A 20,999-nucleotide genomic window follows, 5' to 3' on the forward strand; every position below is an offset into this window, starting at 1 on the left:
TGTGTGATGATGGTTTAGGGGGGTGTATGTGTATGTGCAGTGGCCATGCTTTAGTGATGGGGTGTCCATGCTTTGTTGTTGCAAGCAGGGCTTGGTGTTGGGATGTGTGGGTTGTGATAGTGAAACATTTGTGAGGAGTAGGAGTGATGGGGGTGAGAGTGATGGTGGGGGTATGTGATGGCATGCAGGTAGGGTGGGGGATGTAATAGTTAAGATTTGACTTACCAGAGTCCATTCCTCCTGCTACTCCTGCGAGGCCCTCAGGATGCAGAAATGCCAAAACCTGCCCCTCCCATGTTGTTAGTTGTGGGGGAGGAGGTGTGGGTCCACCGCCAGTCCGCTGAACCGCAAGGTGGTATCTTGAGACCACGGAACGCACCTTCCCCCGTAGGTCGTTCCACCTCTTCCTGATGTAATCCCTATTTCTTGGGTGCTGTCCCACTGTGTTGACCCTGTCCACTATTCTTCGCCATAGCTCCATCTTCCTTGCAATGGAGGTGTGCTGCACCTGTGATCCGAATAGCTGTGGCTCTACCCGGACGATTTCCTCCACCATGACCCTGAGCTCCTCCTCCGAGAACCTGGGGTGTCTTTGCCGTGCCATGGGGTGGTGTGGGTGATGTGTGGGGTGGTGTGTGTGGTGATAAGTGTGCTGATATGTAGTGGGGTGTTGTGTGAGGTGCATGGAAGTTATGTGGGTGATGGTGTTGTGTGCCTGTGGATGCTAGTATTGTTGATGGTGGTGTCTCTCTCTGTGCTTCTTTCTCAATTGTGGTCGTAGGGGTTTGTGGGTGATCTGGGTGTGTGTTTTATATTGTATTGGGTGTGTGGGAGCGGTGTGCGTATGTGTATCAGATGTGTGTATTTTGAATTGTCCAATGTGGCTGTGTTTTGTATGTATGTGTGTGTGTATTTTGAGCCCGGAGGTGTGTACCGCCAATGGAATACCGCGGTTGAAAGACCGCCGCGTGGATTCGTGTGTTGTGATAGTGTGGGCGTATTTCTGTTGGTGTGACGGTGGAGGTTTTGTTTTCGCCAGTTTATCACTGACCTTTGGTGTGGTGGACTTGTGTGGGTGTCTGAATTTTGGCGGATTCCGTGCTGTGGGTCATAATGGCTGTGGCGGATATCCGCGGCCGCTGCAGTGTGTTGGCGGTCTTCTGCACGGCGATAAGCGGCTTTTACCGCCAATGTTGTAATGACCGCCTAAGTGCTTAAAGTAAATATGTTGCACAATCTCAATGAAATATTACATTTCTTCTGAGGTTTTGTATTTATTCGATAGATATTCACACTTGCGTTTTTTTGTTGTTGTTTTTTTACAGTGAATAGTACTCCGATTTAGAGGACTGCTATTCCGTGAATTCTTGAGGGTTTATTGGATCGTGATATGGCATTGTGTGAATACTGTGATAAACACATTGAGTCATTTTACATATTAGGTGAACTATGATGATTCAACAGCAATGTGATTATATATCAATATTTACTAAGTTGGTAATTAAGGGCCAGATGTAGGAAGCCTTTTGAATGTCGCAAACTGCGAAAACGCAGTTTGCTGCATGCAAAAGGCCGAACGCGATGCTCATCCTCAAATTGCGAGTCGGTACCGACTCGCAATTTGAGGATGCGACTCGCAAATAGGAAGGTGCGTTCCCTTCCTATTTGCGACCGCATCGCCATGCTGAGTTGCTTTGTAACCGCAAATGCAGTCGCAAACCAACTCGCAGTTACCACCAGTGTCACACTGGTGGTAACTCATTCGCAAAAGGGAAGGGGTCCCGATGGGACCCCTTCCCCTTTGTGAATGCCCAAAAAAATATTTTTTCAGAGACTGCCTACTCTGAAAAAAAAGAAACCAAATGGTTTCGGAAGTTTTTTCTTTTTGCAACTCGTTTTCCTTTAAGGAAAACGGGCTGCAAAAAAAAAAAAAAACTGCTCTATTGAAAAAGCAGTCACAGACATGGAGGTCTGCTGACTTCAGCAGGCCACCATCCCTGTGAGTGCAGGGACTCGCTATGGGATCTCAATTTGCGACCCACCTCATTAATATTCATGAGGTGGGTCTTTGCGACCCCCATAGCGAGTCGCAGAAGGTGTCTGAGACACCTTTCTGCATACAATTTTGTGATTTGCAAATTGTGAGTCGCTATGACTCGCAATTTGCAACTCGCAAATTTTCTGGAGCTACATCTGGCCCTTAGACACTATTTTTTTTCCAAAACATGTCTTTTTTACACAATTAGTTTGCAACGCATCAGTATACTATAATACAAAGAAAAATATGGCAGCCTTAGGGTGTAGGAGGGGTACACCTCGTGGATCTGTATCTGTCTAATTAATGGGTGTAAGGGGCAGTAGGCCACACCCCATTCTACTGTGTTTAAAGCTGAAATCTCAGTATTGACACAGACCAGAATGTCACTGTCATGAAACTGGTGTTTCATGACAGAAGATGGGAGAAGGTACAATCACAAGAGAGAGGATGGAAGAGGATACAATGATCTTGGGCGAGGATTGACACCATAAGTGGCTAGAAACTCAGAGCCACCTTACCATATTTTTATAGTGGAATAATTAATATTGCAAACCAGCAATTCTTAGATCAGGCTTAGTTAGCACATTTGAGGTTATGGCAATAAAATAATGGCCCACATGAAGTCTTTCGGGTACTAGTATAGCTGTAAACACCAGCTATTCGAACTAGTTTCAGGCATTACAGTTAATTGATTTGGTTGCAGCAGCTTATTCTTATGTTAAGATGCTATTCATGTATTTAACGATTTGGGACATTGCTTCTTCCAAAACCTTCAAGTTATTCAAGAGGCTTTATTTCCTATGAGTGCATCCTCCGAACAAATTATACTAACAGATTTCATTATTCATATCATGTGGTAAGAATGGATTTCTTGATGGAACCCTTTCCTTGAAAGGTAAGATAGAGGTGTGTGCTTGCCTTTCCCACACACCCCATTTTACCTTTACACCTACCACCTGAAAGAAAAGCTATTAACAGTTCGGGTAGACTCACTTAAGAGGACAAAACCCTATTCCAAAAATGGTTAATGTAGAAGGTCTATGATTTTCAAAGACTCTGAATAGGCATGACCTGCTTTTACTGACTTCTTTGCAATCTATGCAAAGCGTATATGATGCTTTGAATCGGCTCACTTATGGCAACTAATGTTTGAATTTTTATTTAAAATGTATGTGCAAGCAAAGTCCAGTTAGGAATTTACAATGCCAATAGCTCTAACTGGAGAAAATGCGAGACCGATTGCATTACAAATGCTTGTTTTATTTTTAGTTTCTGTGCTTTGACATTGGGGTGCTCGTCTTGGGTGCTGGGAGGACAGGAGAACGAGCGGCAGAGGTTTTAGTGTGTGTTGGGATTGTCTGTGCATGATATTTCGGAGACTTGCACATTTGCAAACCGTTATAAAAAGAACATTCTTATGCAACTCGATATGTCGGTGTTGAAGAGTAGAAGTTGCTTAGTAACAAGTCTGTGTATCCTTCTATTTCCTAGACGTGTTATGATGGATATCTGAGGCTGTATGGACCAGTTCCTGACTGCCTGCCGTACGAGAAACGGGAAGATCGACCGCAAGAGACCAGTTTTCAGCAGATCTAACGTGATAGAATGCCCCTGTGGGGCCGGCGTGCTAGCCATAGAGGGCGCCATTGGCTTGGTACTGCCATGCATTTCCTTGTGCTCACAGTGCTGACGTTTCTAGTTTTGGGCCCTGTGATATGCCACCGTCTCCTCTACTCTTACTTCTATGTCCGCAGATGGCACTTGGACCGAATGAGTCAAGACTTCTTGCACCAGAACCTAAAAGATGCACACAATGCTGTCCAATACTTTCCCAAGTTTCACCTGCCTGCTAACTCCACCCCAGTGGTGTCACTTCTTTGTATTCTTTAGTGCACAGAAAGCAGGGCAGTGCAAGCGGCAGCAGGGTAAGTGGTCCAGTAGCGATATGTGAGGCGCTGCTGGGACCAGTGCTTAATTTGTGCTTGTTATTTCCGGTGCCGAGTACCATCACTTATTTTTGTGGGCCGGCGCTTATTCTACTGCCTCAACCATTAGCTGCGAGCAAAAGACGCATTTGGGAATGACGGATGAAGAGAAAAACGAAAAAGCGTCCCAAAGGGAGAAAGCGGAAAGCTGCAAGCGTGAGTTGAAGCACAGGGAGTGGCTTTTTTATGGATTAAAGAGGCCCGAGATGGCTTCAGGATTACGCTGCCTCAGTGTTCAGTGTTCGCACATTTAACTGCAGCAGCCGCGTGTTTCAGAGGAGAGCTCTGCGCACCGGAACTTTTTTATTTACAAATTAAGCACTCGCTGGCACCCTCCTAAAACATTACTGTCTAAGGCAAGGAGTAAAAGTGAAAAGTAAAATGAGCATAGGAAAAAAAATAAAGGAGAATGTGCCCCACAAAACCCTGGCAACCATACAGAGGCAGGTGTCACTAAAAGGTATTGCCTGCTTCGGAAGAGCTGCACTGCAAGAGGCAACATGGGAAAAGAGTAGCCTGGTAGCAGAATCTGGGGAGCTGCTAGGCTCTCACAAAACATTGTCAAAGCAAAATATAAAATCGAAAATCTAAATGAACCATTTAAGCCAAATTAAAAGAGAACTTGCCACTCCAGCCCTGGCACCGAAGTGAACTTTTTTATGGTGTGTATGCAGAGTTGCATAGACAAAATGCCACCAATGACGGGAGGCGGAGAATGGTTCTAGTGTTGACACATTGGCCCATGCTGTGGTGGGCGGAATCAAAATGTGAATAACGTTTCAGGCTTGTAGTTGATGACCACTGACTTAAAGCCCCTGTGTGTATCTATCTATATGTATGCATGTAATTCATTAATAATATATATATATATATATTTTTTAGAAAAATATCAGCATGATAAGCCAGCTAAAGTTGCCTCTAGTTCAGGCCTAAAAAGGGGTTATCAGCAATTACCTCAATATATTAATTCATTCTCAGCTAGTTCTTCACCACCTACATATTTTTGTGGAGAAGGCAGAAGACAAGTGCAGATGCATTTCAACAAGGAGGTCTGAGTGTTCACAAATCAGACCCTTTTATATATGCTTACCCATTTCTTTTTTTTTATATAATTGCACTTTGTCTTGGGCTGAAGGTGTGCTGGTTAATTACCGAGCAGCAACTGATTAGACGGCATCAATTTCCAGGAAATCATTTTTACTTATATTTGGCCCTGCATTAGCCTTTGGATTATTCCACCCATGCCAATGAGATTGAAGAAACATGAAGGTAGACAAAGACCGTGATGGCATCCCTTACAACAGTGGTTCCAAACCTGTGGTCTGCGGCTGTTTAGCAAATTAAATAATCTTGACAGATTAGGCCCAGAGCTTTAAGTAATGACTCTGGGGGGGATACTTGTAAAAATTGACCAGTCACACTTTCCAAGTATATCACAAGCCAAATTAATTATATATTTTTTGCTGGCGCAATTTGTTACCTCAGCACCACTGCATCGAAGGTTTAACCCATTGTAGTCACAATGAACGTTACCTCGACCTGCCTCTGACAGCAACATCTTTTTAGATTGGATTTAGAATGCTTAATATGTCCTATCAAAGTAATGTCAAATCAAGGTCATGGCCATGGTTGCCGTAAAGGTTAGATTTTTGAAGGGGTAAGATACTTAAGTGCAGCTGGAGTTTGTGGAATACATCCATTCTTCATATCAGACTTTGGCCTATTTCAACATCAGAAGTGTAAAGCAGGGCATCGTTGACAAAGATATCTAATGTTGAATCAAAATCTCGTAATATAAATGGACACCTGCCATTTGCGACAGATTCTTGTAATAGGTACACAATACTTTGCTTAATTTATTATAAGTTTGAAATGTAAATTTGACTGTTATTTTTTCTTTGTGAAAACTATGCCTGTACACATTATATATTTGAAATCTCATAACTGTTGACAATTCTTTACTATCCCTGTGAAAGTCACTACAGACTGAAATCATAGCTCTTACAGATAGTAGCATCTCCAAAGAAACGGATTTAATTGTTATGCACTATGACTCCTAACTCCAGTTCTGTAGATAATTATTCACTGAAAAAGTGAACAACAATGCACAGTGTTTGAGAAGTTTTCATTGAATGATACCTGCTTGCAATCACGCCATCTGTCTATAAATCTGATCATCCATGAGCACAAACACGATGCAAAGACTTGTGTTGAATACAAATACCTTTGATTAATATGAGTTGCAGTACAGTCAAGCAAAAGGATTCACATGATGAAATATGTACAAATGCAATTAGAAAGTGGTTTCTGCTTCGTCCATGTGTATAGGTAGGGCCATCTCGTTGCTGTGCTCTGCACCCCAGAAGTATAGATTTTAAGGAATGAAAATGACCACCAGTTCAATGTAGTGTGACTATTTTTTTCCATACTACCTATACATACGTTTTATAAGCTGATCTTCTTGTCCATAACCTGAGCAATAAATCACGCATCCACTTTAAGCCACATTTACTGTTTTACATTCGGTCCCTGGAAGGCTGCGGAGCTATTCACCAAGCACTCTGTGAAAATGAGTATCTAGAGTAGTTCCTGAACCTCCGGTTCCATTTTTACCTAGTCTTGCTCGATGACCTCAATCTGTTAAGATTAGTCTTCTGCTAAAGCTATGTATTCCTTGCACTTTTTATGGGTTTGTCGCATGTTCTCCCCATTCTTTACTCTGGGGCATAATCCTAAAATGGCTGGGCCTTCCTTTATGAGTATTCCGGCTTAAAATCAGGTAATTATGTTTTTTTTGCTGTAGATTATCCACTAGGGTTTTCAGTCTGCGTCTCCGGAATTATTGAGTGTGTTGGGGGCTGAGACATGTTAAACATGCCACAGACACATGTGCATTGCTAAAATGTTGTTGAATGGAATACTGGGATAACTGTTCATACATCGGCAATAATTTTTTGCCTCCCCTTGCTTGTTTCTAAAGAATTGGGAGAGCTAATCTCAAGACTTGCTTCTTAGTGAGATTTGGATCATCCATGTTGAGGTGAAGTCCCTGTATATTTGAGAACAATACCTGACTAAAATGAGCTGTATCTCCATGATGCCTTGATGATTGGGTCCAAAGTCTGGCACGAGAGAGAACACGTGCACGCCTGCCATGCCTAAAGAAAAGGCTAGTGGCACATAGCAGGATCTAGCTGGTCATGTTTCTGGAATGGTCATTATCTACAGTGTGCATGACTGCACATTACCTTGTAGAAGGGGCAGTTAGCTAAGAAATGGTAGTTGTCTGCCCAGTTCTGCTAGCAGACTACTTCACTGGTATTGATTGCCTAATTCTCAGTGGGTATATGTGGGGTTGAGAGCAGGGGCTGTCTTTCAGAAAGTGTCTGAAGATGTTGACACTGAGAAGAGGGTTCAGAAATCCTAGGGCTATGTAAAGGAAACACGTCAACCTTTTCCTGCTCTGGTGAAGCCAGTAAGCCTACTGACCTTTCTTCTAGAGGGACCCTCAAAGCTTCCCCTTTAGCTTCCATTTCTGCCTTGGAGGAAACATCTATGCGATCTGTGGGACAACTGTCTCCCACGAGGTAGGCTCCTGCATAGTACATATAAGTGTACAGTCCCTGAGGGAATCTCATCTTGAGAGATGCCAAGTCCTAGGCATCTGTTCAGATCCTGAGTTGAACCTTTACCCCACCCCCTCTGGAGAACCAGCCCAAGAGCCTGACTCATCATAAAACTTTATTTTGGCATCCAGTGCCATAAAAGCCACATAGCACCACAATGAATAATAAATTAAGACTCATAAAATGGAAATTTGCTTAAAATAAAATATTGCACAAAAAGCAATACAATCAAATACAATCAAAGAGAAATCCACCAAAGTACCATATGGGGCCCGGAAAATACAAGTAGGACTGCAGGGACATAGGAGCTAGGCAGTCAGCCAGTTTCCTTCTGATGCGCCATAGTCCTCCGAGGAATTTGGCAACTGCTATGGCAATGGGCAGACTAGAGTCTGATTTTAAATTCCTCATGGCTGCAGCGTGATCTCCAGTCCCAAGCTGTTTGCAGGTTGGTGTAAGCCATTTCCTGCGTAAAAGTAGTGTAGGATGGGCATACAAAGAAGACATGGGTGGTTGATTCCTGGAACAGATTGCAGCTGAGGCATAACTTGTTGGTAGGGACCCTATTCTGCCATCTACTAGTAAATGTTCTGAGAGGGAGGGAACCAAATCTAAATTGCATATAGAGCTTCTTATCAGTTAGATCTTAAATGCTATCCAGGTAAGAATCTAGCAACCAGGTAGACTTGAACTCCAGAAACTTGCCAGTTAGTCACCCTATTGAAAGCGAGCGCAATATAGACTGAGTTACCCACTCCCAATAGCAAGACTTCACTCTTTTTTTGGTCGATGGTAACCCTGTGTGTGAAGAGTTCCATGAGTCTCCCATCCCAATGGCAATCAATGATGACTTGACTGAATTAATCCACCGGACCTTATTGGAGGTATCCAAAGAACAAACTTCCCTAAATGCGGTGGCAAAGGAGGAAGGTTCCGTAGTTGCCATGATTCTCCTCCAAAACAGCAACAGTCTGAGACCAAGTATGGCAGCTAATGGTTTACGGGCCAGATCCATGTGCAAAGGAAGAAGCGGGCTACTCTGTGGCCTGGAGCTGAGCTTTCTCATGAACATGTTCTCTGTACGGGTAAGCTCCTTTACATCCTCAAAGCCCCAGAGTTCAGCCCCTTAAATTGCTGCACTGACAGACTTCATGTTATAGATCTGGAGAGCAGCAGCTATTGGTTGTGTAGTTGATGCATGGTGCTCCCTTAGAAGGATGCACACCAGCTGGCTACATTTTAATGATGTGGAATTAATATGGGTTTTCTAGGATATTGGATCTGATAGTTTGATCCCCAGATATTCAAAGGTGTTAACTCGTTCTAATTTAGACCCACCTAGAGAAAGGTGTCCCCTGTACAGTCTGTGTTGGTTAATAACCATCAACTTGGTTTTAGAGGTGTTTATTTCTAAGCCTCTTTTGAAGCAGAAGTCTTTAAATCGATTCGGTGAGGATTGGAGGCCCATCAGGGTTTTGGATACTATCAGGGTGTCATCTGCAAACAGAAGTGTTGCAATCTTTTCATTGCCTAGGGCTGGTGCATCGGAGGGCTGCAGTGTGAGGTGTTGGATGACCTGGTTCAAATAAAAGGAGAAGAAAGTTAGAGCTAGTATACAACCCTGACTACCTTGATCGGATCGGTGAGGTCACCCTGGTTCCCCCAGAGTACTTTTGCAAACTTGACCTCTTGTAATGGAATGATTATGGTCAGGAGCCCTGGAGGCATACCCATCTCGTTGAGGACCTCCCAGAGATTACCTCTTGGGACCAGGTCGAATGCAGATTTGAGATCTATAAAGGCTACATAAAGACTCCCCTTCCATATCACTGCAACCTTCCAACACAGAAACCTAAACACCTGATATATGGTGCTTGTTTTGGACCTGAAGCCAGCCTGGAATGGTGACAGGATGTTGTTATCAGAGATCCAGTCGTGGATTTTTGATGGTAGGGCACGACAAAATAACTTTTGCACTGTATCAATGAGGCTTATGGGCCTATAGTTGGCGAGTAGGTACCTATAACCTTTCTTGTAAATGGGTATTACCTAGGCACCCCTCCAAGACTCGGGAATAAGGGCTCCCCTCGCAATTGCATTGGATAAGAGGAGGATGTACTCAGTCCATTTGTCGATGTTATGGAGAAAAAGGTCACTGTGAATGCCATCGGGGCCAGCAGCTTTCAAACGTTCTATGTTATTTATTGCATCTCGGATGGCTCCCAGGTTGAACAAACCATCCCAATGGGTGGTATTCGGCTGGGGTAGGAGTAAAGGGGCAGAAATGGTTGCGAATTGGCTTTCGACATTATAGAGAGAGTTTGATGTATAGGAACCAGTCTGAGGGCTGGATGTTATTGCCAATTGCGGGAGCTCCCTTTTAGGTTTCTTTAGCTTACCATAAGCCAAAAGGAACTGGAATCCCTGTGTTCACAACCAACCTTCATAACTCTGCCTCTTTCCTCCTCCTAGTCCTTCTTGGCCTTGTTCTGCATCTGCTTATACAGGTTCCGCAGAGTCCTAACTCGAGCAACATCCTTTTGCTTGATTGCACTGATTAAATTTGTTCGGGCCAACTGGCAGTCTCGATTGTACCAATTATCTCCCTCACAGGATACAGCGCTACAAGTGTTGGGGCAGCTGGCAAGGTTAGTAGCTGTTCCAGTCTTTTGAAGAACCTGGTGTGTACATCTAGAAGAGAGGAGCAGTTTCCCTCTTCCATCGTGGATATCAATGCTACACAGTGTGTCAGATCTTGATTGATGGAAGAGAGAATGTTGTCTCGCAGGACGACCTTGCTCTATCTAAGTCGCCATCTGCTGTTCTCGACCTGAACCACCTTAGCTACTTTGGCGGTAGTTGTGGCAATAGGCACCCTTCCCAGCCAGGGCTCTAAGCTAAGGTGGATTGTGGTCACTGTCCATTTGGATCGGGACTACCATATCATTTACCAAACGCCAGTATCGAAGGTCCATCAGTACAGGGAGTGCAGAATTATTAGGCAAGTTGTATTTTTGAGGATTACTTTTATTATTGAACAACAACCATGTTCTCAATGAACCCAAAAAACTCATTAATATCAAAGCTGAATATTTTTGGAAGTAGTTTTTAGTTTGTTTTTAGTTTTAGCTATGTTAGGGGGATATCTGTGTGTGCAGGTGACTATTACTGTGCATAATTATTAGGCAACTCAACAAAAAAAAATATATACCCATTTCAATTATTTATTATTACCAGTGAAACCAATATAACATCTCAACATTCACAAATATACATTTCTGACATTCAAAAACAAAACAAAAAAAAATCAGTGACCAATATAGCCACCTTTCTTTGCAAGGACACTCAAAAGCCTGCCATCCATGGATTCTGTCAGTGTTTTGATCTGTTCACCATCAACATTGCGTGCAGCAGCAACCACAGCCTCCCAGACACTGTTCAGAGAGGTGTACTGTTTTCCCTCCTTGTAAATCTCACATTTGATGATGGACCACAGGTTCTCAATGGGGTTCAGATCAGGTGAACAAGGAGGCTATGTCATTAGATTTCCTTCTTTTATACCCTTTCTTGCCAGCCACGCTGTGGAGTACTTGGACGCGTGTGATGGAGCATTGTCCTGCATGAAAATCATGTTTTTCTTGAAGGATGCAGACTTCTTCCTGTACCACTGCTTGAAGAAGGTGTCTTCCAGGAACTGGCAGTAGGACTGGGAGTTGAGCTTGACTCCATCCTCAACCCGAAAAGGCCCCACAAGCTCATCTTTGATGATACCAGCCCAAACCAGTACTCCACCTCCACCTTGCTGGCGTCTGAGTCGGACTGGAGCTCTCTGCCCTTTACCAATCCAGCCACGGGCCCATCCATCTGGCCCATCAAGACTCACTCTCATTTCATCAGTCCATAAAACCTTAGAAAAATCAGTCTTGAGATATTTCTTGGCCCAGTCTTGACGTTTCAGCTTGTGTGTCTTGTTCAGTGGTGGTCGTCTTTCAGCCTTTCTTACCTTGGCCATGTCTCTGAGTATTGCACACCTTGTGCTTTTGGGCACTCCAGTGATGTTGCAGCTCTGAAATATGGCCAAACTGGTGGCAAGTGGCATCGTGGCAGCTGCACGCTTGACTTTTCTCAGTTCATGGGCAGTTATTTTGCGCCTTGGTTTTTCCACACGCTTCTTGCGACCCTGTTGACTATTTTGAATGAAACGCTTGATTGTTCGATGATCACGCTTCAGAAGCTTTGCAATTTTAAGAGTGCTGCATCCCTCTGCAAGATATCTCACTATTTTTGACTTTTCTGAGCCTGTCAAGTCCTTCTTTTGACCCATTTTGCCAAAGGAAAGGAAGTTGCCTAATAATTATGCACACCTGATATAGGGTGTTGATGTCATTAGACCACACCCCTTCTCATTACAGAGATGCACATCACCTAATATGCTTAATTGGTAGTAGGCTTTCGAGCCTATACAGCTTGGAGTAAGACAACATGCATAAAGAGGATGATGTGGTCAAAATACTCATTTGCCTAATAATTCTGCACTCCCTGTATATAGTCGATGCAGCTCTTCCCCTGTGAGCCGGTGAACGTGTGGGCGGCATGGTTGTTGGATTTGGTTCTTCCGTTGACAGCCCTCAAGCCTTGGCCGAGGGTCAAGGCATTTAGTTGCAGGGCAGCCTGGTGCTACTTCTTGATGGGGGGGGCGCTCTAGCCTAGGTACGTGCCATAAGTTATCTTCTGCCAAGAAATCACCCATATTATCCAAATCAAGGGGTTCAAAAGTGGCATTGAAGTCCCCAGCTACATGGGGGCCTTGCACCCAATTAGGTCTGTAGAGACTGAAAGGTGACAGAGCAGTTTGGCTCTCTTGCCCCCCTAACATAGATGTTGACTATGTCAGTGGTCCTGGATCCCTCGGGACTGATACCAAGAGTGTCAGAGCTCTCAGTGGGTATCAATTTCACTACACACTGTAGTGCGATTTTCACCCATATTAGGAGGCGCCCTGATGGACGACCACCTTACTGAGAACAGCGGGTATGTGGTAGGTTGCATACACAGGTTTGTATGCAGGTATGATTAGCCAAGTTTCCTGAAAAATACATATGTCGGAATGGCCAATAAAAGTATTCCAGTGAGGCAGTGGAAGTTTGAACTTGATATCTGCAACGTTCTAGGAAACAATCTTTACTTTCCAACAGGTGGTCGTAGAGTTAGGCAATGGGGGAGGATTTACCTGGAGATCTAGGGAACCGGTAGAAAGACGACAGGCTTCCTTGGTAGTTGGTGCAACGACATTGGGTGGTACGGTGGCGACCTTCCAGTCTCTCTGGTCGGGCATGTCCGCTGAGTAAGTGCAGAGACAGTTGTCGGAGCTTGCGCAGCTATCAGATCTGTCATAGCAGGCCTGTGCCTCAGGCTCTCTAGGTCAATCTATCTTGGAACAAACTGGCATTGCCTAGAGCCACGTGGGCGGGGGGGCGGTGGCACACAAAAAGGGGTGGGTGGATTGAGTTTGAACTGTATAGTGGACCCATCCGGGGGATTAGTTCTTTATTCTAAGGCTACTAGGTCATAAGCTAGCTGCCCGTTTTCTAGAAGAAGCTTCCTCTGGTGGATGACTTTGTTAATCAAAGAGTTTCCCCCCCCCCCCCAAGAGCTAGATCTAGGTACATTAGTCATAACAAATTTCCGAGGAGGGAGAGTGGTGGCTTCGGCAACATGTGTACTGCCAAGATGACGACCCTCTCCTATTTTAGGAGGTGTGGTGTAGAACTTTTGCTCTGAGGTTAGATGGAAGGAGATTCAATTGGCACGCCTGCAGATGTTCAGGGACCAGCTGTGCGGGCTCCGACCGATGTCTTAGAGATAGTGTCCTCATGTGGTACACCTGTGTGTCCTCCATAGTGTTTTGCATGAGGGGGCATAGTGAAAACAAAGGTTGCCAGAGTGGCGGTGTTGGTCAAAACTAGGATGGGGGCTCTTTCCCTAGCTGTTCTCCCCCTCTCTTCCATGAGATGCCCCACTGTGTCCACAAGATCGTCTATCATACACTTTACAGCTGTTATTTCTGACCTCAGTATTTGTATACAACCTACCAAGTCATCATCTGGGGGGGAAGCATGGCTGGTTGTTTGGGAGGCCACCTGCCCTAACCTGAGTGGGAGAAACCACAAGATCCTGAGTTGTGGGTGGATCCAAGGGGAGTGATAGCTGTAGAAAGCAATTGTTACAGGGAATGGGAGAGGGAGGAGGCACTATTGTTGTGCCATGAGAGGAGCCAGAACTAGGAACTGGATCTACGGGGATTTGGGGTGCTGTATTGGTCTTGTTCCTCATCCATACCCTAGCTTTATTGAACATATTGAATATGCTTTCCCGCTTATTGGACAGCGACTGGATTGCTAAGCACGGTTTTGGACTCAATGGTTGATCTACACCAGATGGTGGGGCTAGTATTTCCCCGCAGTCAGCCAGGAGGTCATCAATGCGATCAAGTATGTCATTGCAGCCCGACATTTTAGAGTTTTTCTTGTGCTTACCTCCCCCACCACCACCGCACCACCATCAATAGCTTTTCTTTTACCCATATCTGTGGCAATGTTTTGGAATGGAACAAGGGGCCTGAGATGGTACTTTGAGGGGGAACTGGAGGAAGACGAAAGTATTCAGAGGTGCTTAGAAAAGAACTAGACTAAGGGGGGTGGCCCAGCCCGGCATCAGTCGGGCGCAGACGGGCCCGCCCTGTCCTGCGCTGCGGTATATCCCCTTGTGCTTTATATCGCTTGTTGGAAGTGGAAAGTGGGAGCAGGTGATGAAGAAAATTGCCGTCTCCTGGGGCCACAAAGTAGTCTGGGATATGTAGTCCCGTTGGTCTCGGCTAGTACGTCATTTCTCAATTCCCAAAATGGTTTCAAGTCACCAAGTACATTTTTTACAGGCCATCCATTTCTAATATATTCTCTTCCTTTTTTAAGTGTCACATTCTTCTCACATTTTTCCTTCCACTCCCCTTTTTAAATGTGTGCACTCCATTTTACCAAATCAGGGCAACTTCAACATCTTCTAGCAAATCATCATGATTTTCAATGATCTCATCAAAGGTGCGCAGTGATCTATGCAGTGGGGGTATCGAGTATTCCGGTGACAGCAGTAAAGAAACCTTCTGTCAGGTATAAATAACAGTCTTCACTATGCCACACTGCCACTAGGTTTAAAGAATGACACTCCATAATCACAGCAACACTGGGTGTGTTAAGACACAGGCACAGCTCCGAACAGAAAAATAATGCCAGACTCGTTTTCAAATTCGCAGTCATTATGTCTCAGGAGATCCAGATAATTGTAGTTGTCCAACTAATTTAAAGACCGATATTTGGTGCTCGAGTGCACTGGATCAATAGAAAACCGTGTATTAGAGACAGCACCATAAGAACACAACCTATTTGTGTAACAGACAGCAGCTAAGTATTATAACCTTTCTCCCAGCACTACACTGTCCAAAAAATCATGTTTGAAGGGTTGGTTTAAAGACTGGCTTCCCTTTTGCAATGCGCTCACCCTTGACTTGAAGAAAAATATACATATATTCCTCCTGCAGTGAAATGTGTGTTTTGACCACTGACTTTGTATTGCACCACTTTGCACCTGGCCAAGCTGTCCAGTGTTCACCAGTTACAGACTCCATTTTGTATTCAGTTTAGCCCTAGCTTCATTCTGCCTATTGACTTTATCATAGCATTACACACTGCCATGTTATAGGCTGCCCATAATTTTCCACACTGTAAACTGTGCATTCTGTCTTGTTTTCATATTAATTCCCGCCAAGGGCTTTGGCTGATAAGAATGTACACAGACGGCAGGAAACGGCCTTGCTTTGACTTGACATCTTGGGATTGTGGCCAAATCCCAACATGTTATTTTCAAAGCATATCTAAACTAGCCAGCATGTTTGAATACTTCTTGCACAATCAGGAGGGGTTTTTCCATAAAACTCCGTTTTTGTTTTTTTAAGATATAAAAGAGACCCGATAGGCAGTAGGAGATTCAGAGACCTCAATCAGAATTCAGACATCAGATTCCTGATATAGATTTCCCATGAGGGTAGCGATCTCTCTGTCTTTCTCACAGTCGAATGGGGTCATCAGCTTGCTGGCAGGAGAAAGATGAAGCACCTGACAGGTCCTACGGTGATGCATTTTTAATTCATTATTTGCTTTGCATTATAATATACACACATATATTTGCTGTGTATATTGCATTGGAGAATTATTTGTGTATGTTTTCATTTCATTGTTGTGACTGTTTTTAAACATGTGCTTTCTACATGCTAATCTCCTTTTAGGAACCTTGCGTAGTGAAATAATAAATGTCTTCTTTGGACTAAGAAGTACATTCCAGAGATTTTTTTGTCAGTGCATGAGTAGTTCAGCTTGGTCATTAGTGAAGAGCAAAACATTTTGGCGTAGATCGGACAGTCTAAAAGAGAGGTTGGATGTTGAGAGTGCACGATTTAAAAGTGTAAATATGTTTTTATTCAGAGAGCTAAAGGAAGCACAGCAAACCATGTTTGAAAATGCATGTGAAATTAAAATGCCACATGATGTCTTGGCAAATGTGGTTTCTTGTTTATCTGGACTTTCCAAATTTTGGGATGGGTGCTTGGATACAACAAAATTATTGAATGTTTTTACATGTGTAGGAAAGGTGCTTTTTGGAACAGAATGATATCCCTTTAATCAATAACAGGAGGGTTTGGATACTTTTGTCTGCTTACAGAAAAATGCATGAGCGATGTAAACAGTTAGAATATGCATATCAGGAATTGAAGGAACAACTTAAGACAAAAAATAATAAGTTATTACAAGCTGTCGCAGGGGAATCTGACTTTACACATTCCAGTAATGAGGTTAAAAAAGGTGGGGGCCAGTGTGAGCTTATCTTAGTTCGTGCGCAGCCAATATTTGGACGAAAAATAAAGAGTAGCCCACAGTTTTCGGCAAGAGTTGAAATGCATTCTTTAAAAGATTACACCCAGCAAGGAGTTAAGGATGTTAATGATATATTCACAGAACTTTTGCAAAGTACGATGTGTACAATTAATTCAGACAAGATACAGGGACTATTTCAAAATGTGCAGCTCGTAGGAATTCATTGGAATCCAGAACATAGAGAGATGTTGTAACAGGTAAAACAAAAGATTTAGGTGTTTGCTACTCCTCGCACTAAGCAAGAGGCACAGATTTTCATGGGATTGTTTACTTATTGGAAACAGTATAACCCTCATCTGAGTAAAATCTTAGCCCTTTGGTACAAAGTGACAAGAAACAACATGAGTTTTAATAAGGTGAAGGACAGTCGTATGCTTTTGATTTGGCAAATGAAATAATTCAACAGGCTTTGGACTTGTGGCCAGTGCAAAAGGGAAACATTGAGTACATGTAACTGTTCAGGGACAATATGCAACTTGGAGTATGTGGCAAAAACAAGGGAGGACAAGGGTGACCCTGGGGTTTTGGACTAGAAAACTAGCTGACTCTAGGGAGCGCTATACTCTTTTTGAAAAACAGCTTTTGGCCTGTTATTGGGCTCTAGTGAATACTAAGCAAATAACACTAGGTCATAATGTAATTCTGAGACCTGAATTACCAATCATGCAGTGGGTGACGAGTTCACCTAAATCTCACTGTATAGGACACGCACAAGAGGCTAGTATCATACGCTGGAAATAGTACATACAAGACAGGGCTCGAGTAGGACCGGCAGGCACTGCAGCCCTACATGAACAGGTGTCAAAAGCCCCTGTACAGGATGAGGAGAGGGTGCAGGAGATACCGCCGGTAACATTCACCAGTGAGATGGGGTGTGCCATTTCAATCCTTGTCCCCTGAGGATAGGAAGCATGTTTGGTTCACTAATGGTTCATCCAAATATGTGGGTACCAAAAGACATTGAAAAGCAGTGTCATGCAATCCAGTTATTAAAAAGTTGTTGACTACCAGAGGAGAAGAAAAACGTAGCCAATATGCAGAGTTGTATGCTGCATATCAGGCTCTAAAGCAAGAGCTGCTTGGGACTTGTCATATATACACTGATTCTTGGTCCACTGCCAATGGATTAGGCACTTGGCTTCCCACATGGCATGCACATAACTGGTTCTTTCACTCAAAGAAGATGTGGGGCAAAGAGTTGTGGCAGGAAATTTGGGAAATGTTAGAACAGAGGAGAGTCACAGTGTACTGTATAGATGCTCACTGTCCCATTGACTCACTAGAACACTGGTTCAATTCCCTTGCAGACAACAAAGCCAAAATTTCAGAGGCAGAAGTGGCAACCCAGAATTCTGACTTGGTGGGGATGGCTAAATAGGCGCACCAGAAATATGGACACCTGGGAGAGAAAGCCACATACAGGTGGGCAGAGATTAGAGGGATGCACATTCCCCTAGATTTGATAAAAATTGTGATTTTGCAATGTCCTATTTGTCAGCACACACAACAGAGATCTGTCCCACAATCAGTCAAAGGTCGATTTGGGAGAGGAAAATTACCAGGACAGATAGACAACAAAGCTATTCTGTTAAATAGTGGAGACGCTGATTTATTCATACAGATTGGAGACAGAATTGCCCAACTTGTCATAAGTTCAGTGTATGAAGAATTGGTGAGGAAGGGGACTGCCCCAGCCCTTCTGACAGTGCAAGGAAAGGGAAGTTTTAGTTCAACTGACAAAAACCCTGATGCTAAGGGGTGGATGGAATCCCCAAATGGCCCTCCAGAACCTGCAGAAATTATAGCTAAGGGTCCTAATAATGTCTTGCTGATTATAAAACCAGGAAAAGAAAAATGGGAGCACATTTTAGATGACAAATGTTATATGCAAGAAAAATCATACTTGTTTCTTTTACAGATCATACTATGACTTGCCACTGACCATGAGTGTGCTGTGTGGTCTCCCTTCGGGCGTTTGTGTGTGGGGTCGGGGGAGGGACGGCACCCCCAACTTGAACCTGATTGATCAGCTATTGTGCCATGCTCCTGCTGCTTTCAAAGTGCAACACCTATGGATCCATTTGGTGCTAATTGTGCTTCACAGGCCAAAGTTCTGCATGGGAACAATGCAGAGTACCATGGATGTTCTGTCAACCTGTTTGACTACATTTTTACTGGAACAAATCCATGGCTTGTATCACCTGATGACTGCTTGCCAGTCTCATTAAGCATGTTTAATTTGCCAATTGGCTGACTATTCTAGTATGGGAACCTCAGTTTTACTTATATTCCAGCAAACATTACAGGTGGACCATGTACCCTTACATGATTAGGACTCATGATGTTTCCATCTAATTCTATACCAACTTGTTATCCTAGAGACACAATTCAATCAATTATTATCCCAACATTTCTTATTGGAGAAGTCTAATAATATAGTAGGTCCTGAAGAAGCGTCATAGGATCCGTGTGGACCAAAAGAGACGCGAAACATGTCGACCGTATATTGAGGAAGGTCTGATAATTACCGACTCCCTCCACATTCTATCGTTGTTTCCAGTGAGTGTTTGAGCATTATCTCTATTTCACTCCCTTGGTATTTTTTAATCTTGGCCATCACCCAACATCAAAGAATAAATGAATATTTAGTGAGGGTTCTGAGCCAATTTTATTCTCTATTTTGTTTTTCTCCTTTCTCTTCGGACCCATATTTGGTTCTGCGGCATCATCAATAACAAAAGACCTCTGGCAAAGAGCCCCCCTCCGGGGGGTGCCCGTCAGGTAGTGCCACACCACTCCTGGCTTGTTTTATGTTGGTTACACAAATCCATGTTGTTAAATGCTTTGAAACCACTACAGAGCGAGAGGTGATTGAGCAGTGGCCACTATGAGGCCAGTGCTGACGAGAGTAGGGCATATCATGGGGCAGTCAGTGAGCTTAATACTGGCACCATGCATTAAATATGCAGAGGGGGCATAATGCACATTCCTGCAGGTCAGGCACAGAAGAATAGCCACAATGAGAGGTCATGGCTTACTCCACACACCAACACGCAAAAGGTGATGAGAAGAATGCTTGCAAAAAGTGTAAACCACTGCCGAAAACATAAATAAAACACCCCCAAGGTAAACCACCCCTCCCTCCAAAGGCGCAAATAAAAACATACTACTAACAACAATATAAAACACAACCACTACACTTACATGCATTCCACACTTACATACATTACACAATTGAAATAAAAAAATAAAAATAAAAAAAAGGCACTTACTCACAAGCTGTCTGTCCTCATGTCCTTCTGCTGTAGAGGAACAGCTCCCCTAACAAATCCAGGCACTGCTCTCATGTTGTTAACCAGCATGAGAGAAGCAGCTGGATTGGATGAAGCTGGCTGGCTGGACGCTCCTTCAGGCTTTGGAGCCTGTGCTTGGCCTCTACCCAGCTGTCTTGAGGCAGCTGAGTGGAAAGCTTCAAAGTGCGCATGTCACTTTGGCCGGCACAAAACAGCCAGCCAAAGTGACACGTGCACTTTGAGGCATCCAGTCAGCAGAGTAAATGCCCAGCATGTCTTAGGGCACGGGGCTGGCCCTGCTGTAGTGTGCACTGCGCCAGGAAAAATAAAATGACAATGAAATATTTTCATTGTCATTTTATTTTTGCCTGCGTGGCTCACAGCAGGCGGGCAACACTTCCCCACAGTCAAGAAGAATCTGCTGCGGATCCAAACCCATCATGTTTCACCCATTGTGTCACTCTTCACAGAGGCACACAAGCCTGGCTGCAATAAAAAGGAGCAGGAGAGTTGGCAGGCTGTGGGGGAGATGCAGGGTGCTCTGTATTGGTGAAGAGCAGCCCGTCAAGCCAGAAGGAGGTGTAGGAAAGTAGTCTCTTTCTAGCATGGTTACCCCCACCTTTGGCCTGTTTGTGAGTGTGTGTCGGTGTGTTTTTACTGTGACACTGGGATCCTGCTAGCCATGACCCCAGTGCTCATAGATCAAAAACCTATATGTCCGTGTGTTTTGCCTGTCTCACTGGGATCCTGCTAGTCAGGACCCCAGTGCTAATAGTTTGTGGCCTAATGTGTATGCCTGTGTAGTGCCTAACTGTCACTGAGGCTCTGCTAACCAGAACCTCGGTGCCTACGCCCTCTCTGCTTGTGGCACTGTAGGCCAGTGACTTCATTTACCAATTTCAATTGGCATACTGGACCCCCCTTATAAGTCCCTAGTATATGGTACCTAGGTACCCATGGCATTGGGGTTCCAGGAGATCCATATGTGCTGCAGCCTTTCTTTTGCCACCCATATGGAGCTCGGACAAACCCTTACACAGGACTGCCACTGCAGCCTGCGTGAAATAGTGCAC

The sequence above is a fragment of the Pleurodeles waltl genome, chromosome 3_2 (assembly GCF_031143425.1).
Source record: "Pleurodeles waltl isolate 20211129_DDA chromosome 3_2, aPleWal1.hap1.20221129, whole genome shotgun sequence".
Taxonomy (NCBI): Eukaryota; Metazoa; Chordata; class Amphibia; order Caudata; family Salamandridae; genus Pleurodeles; species Pleurodeles waltl.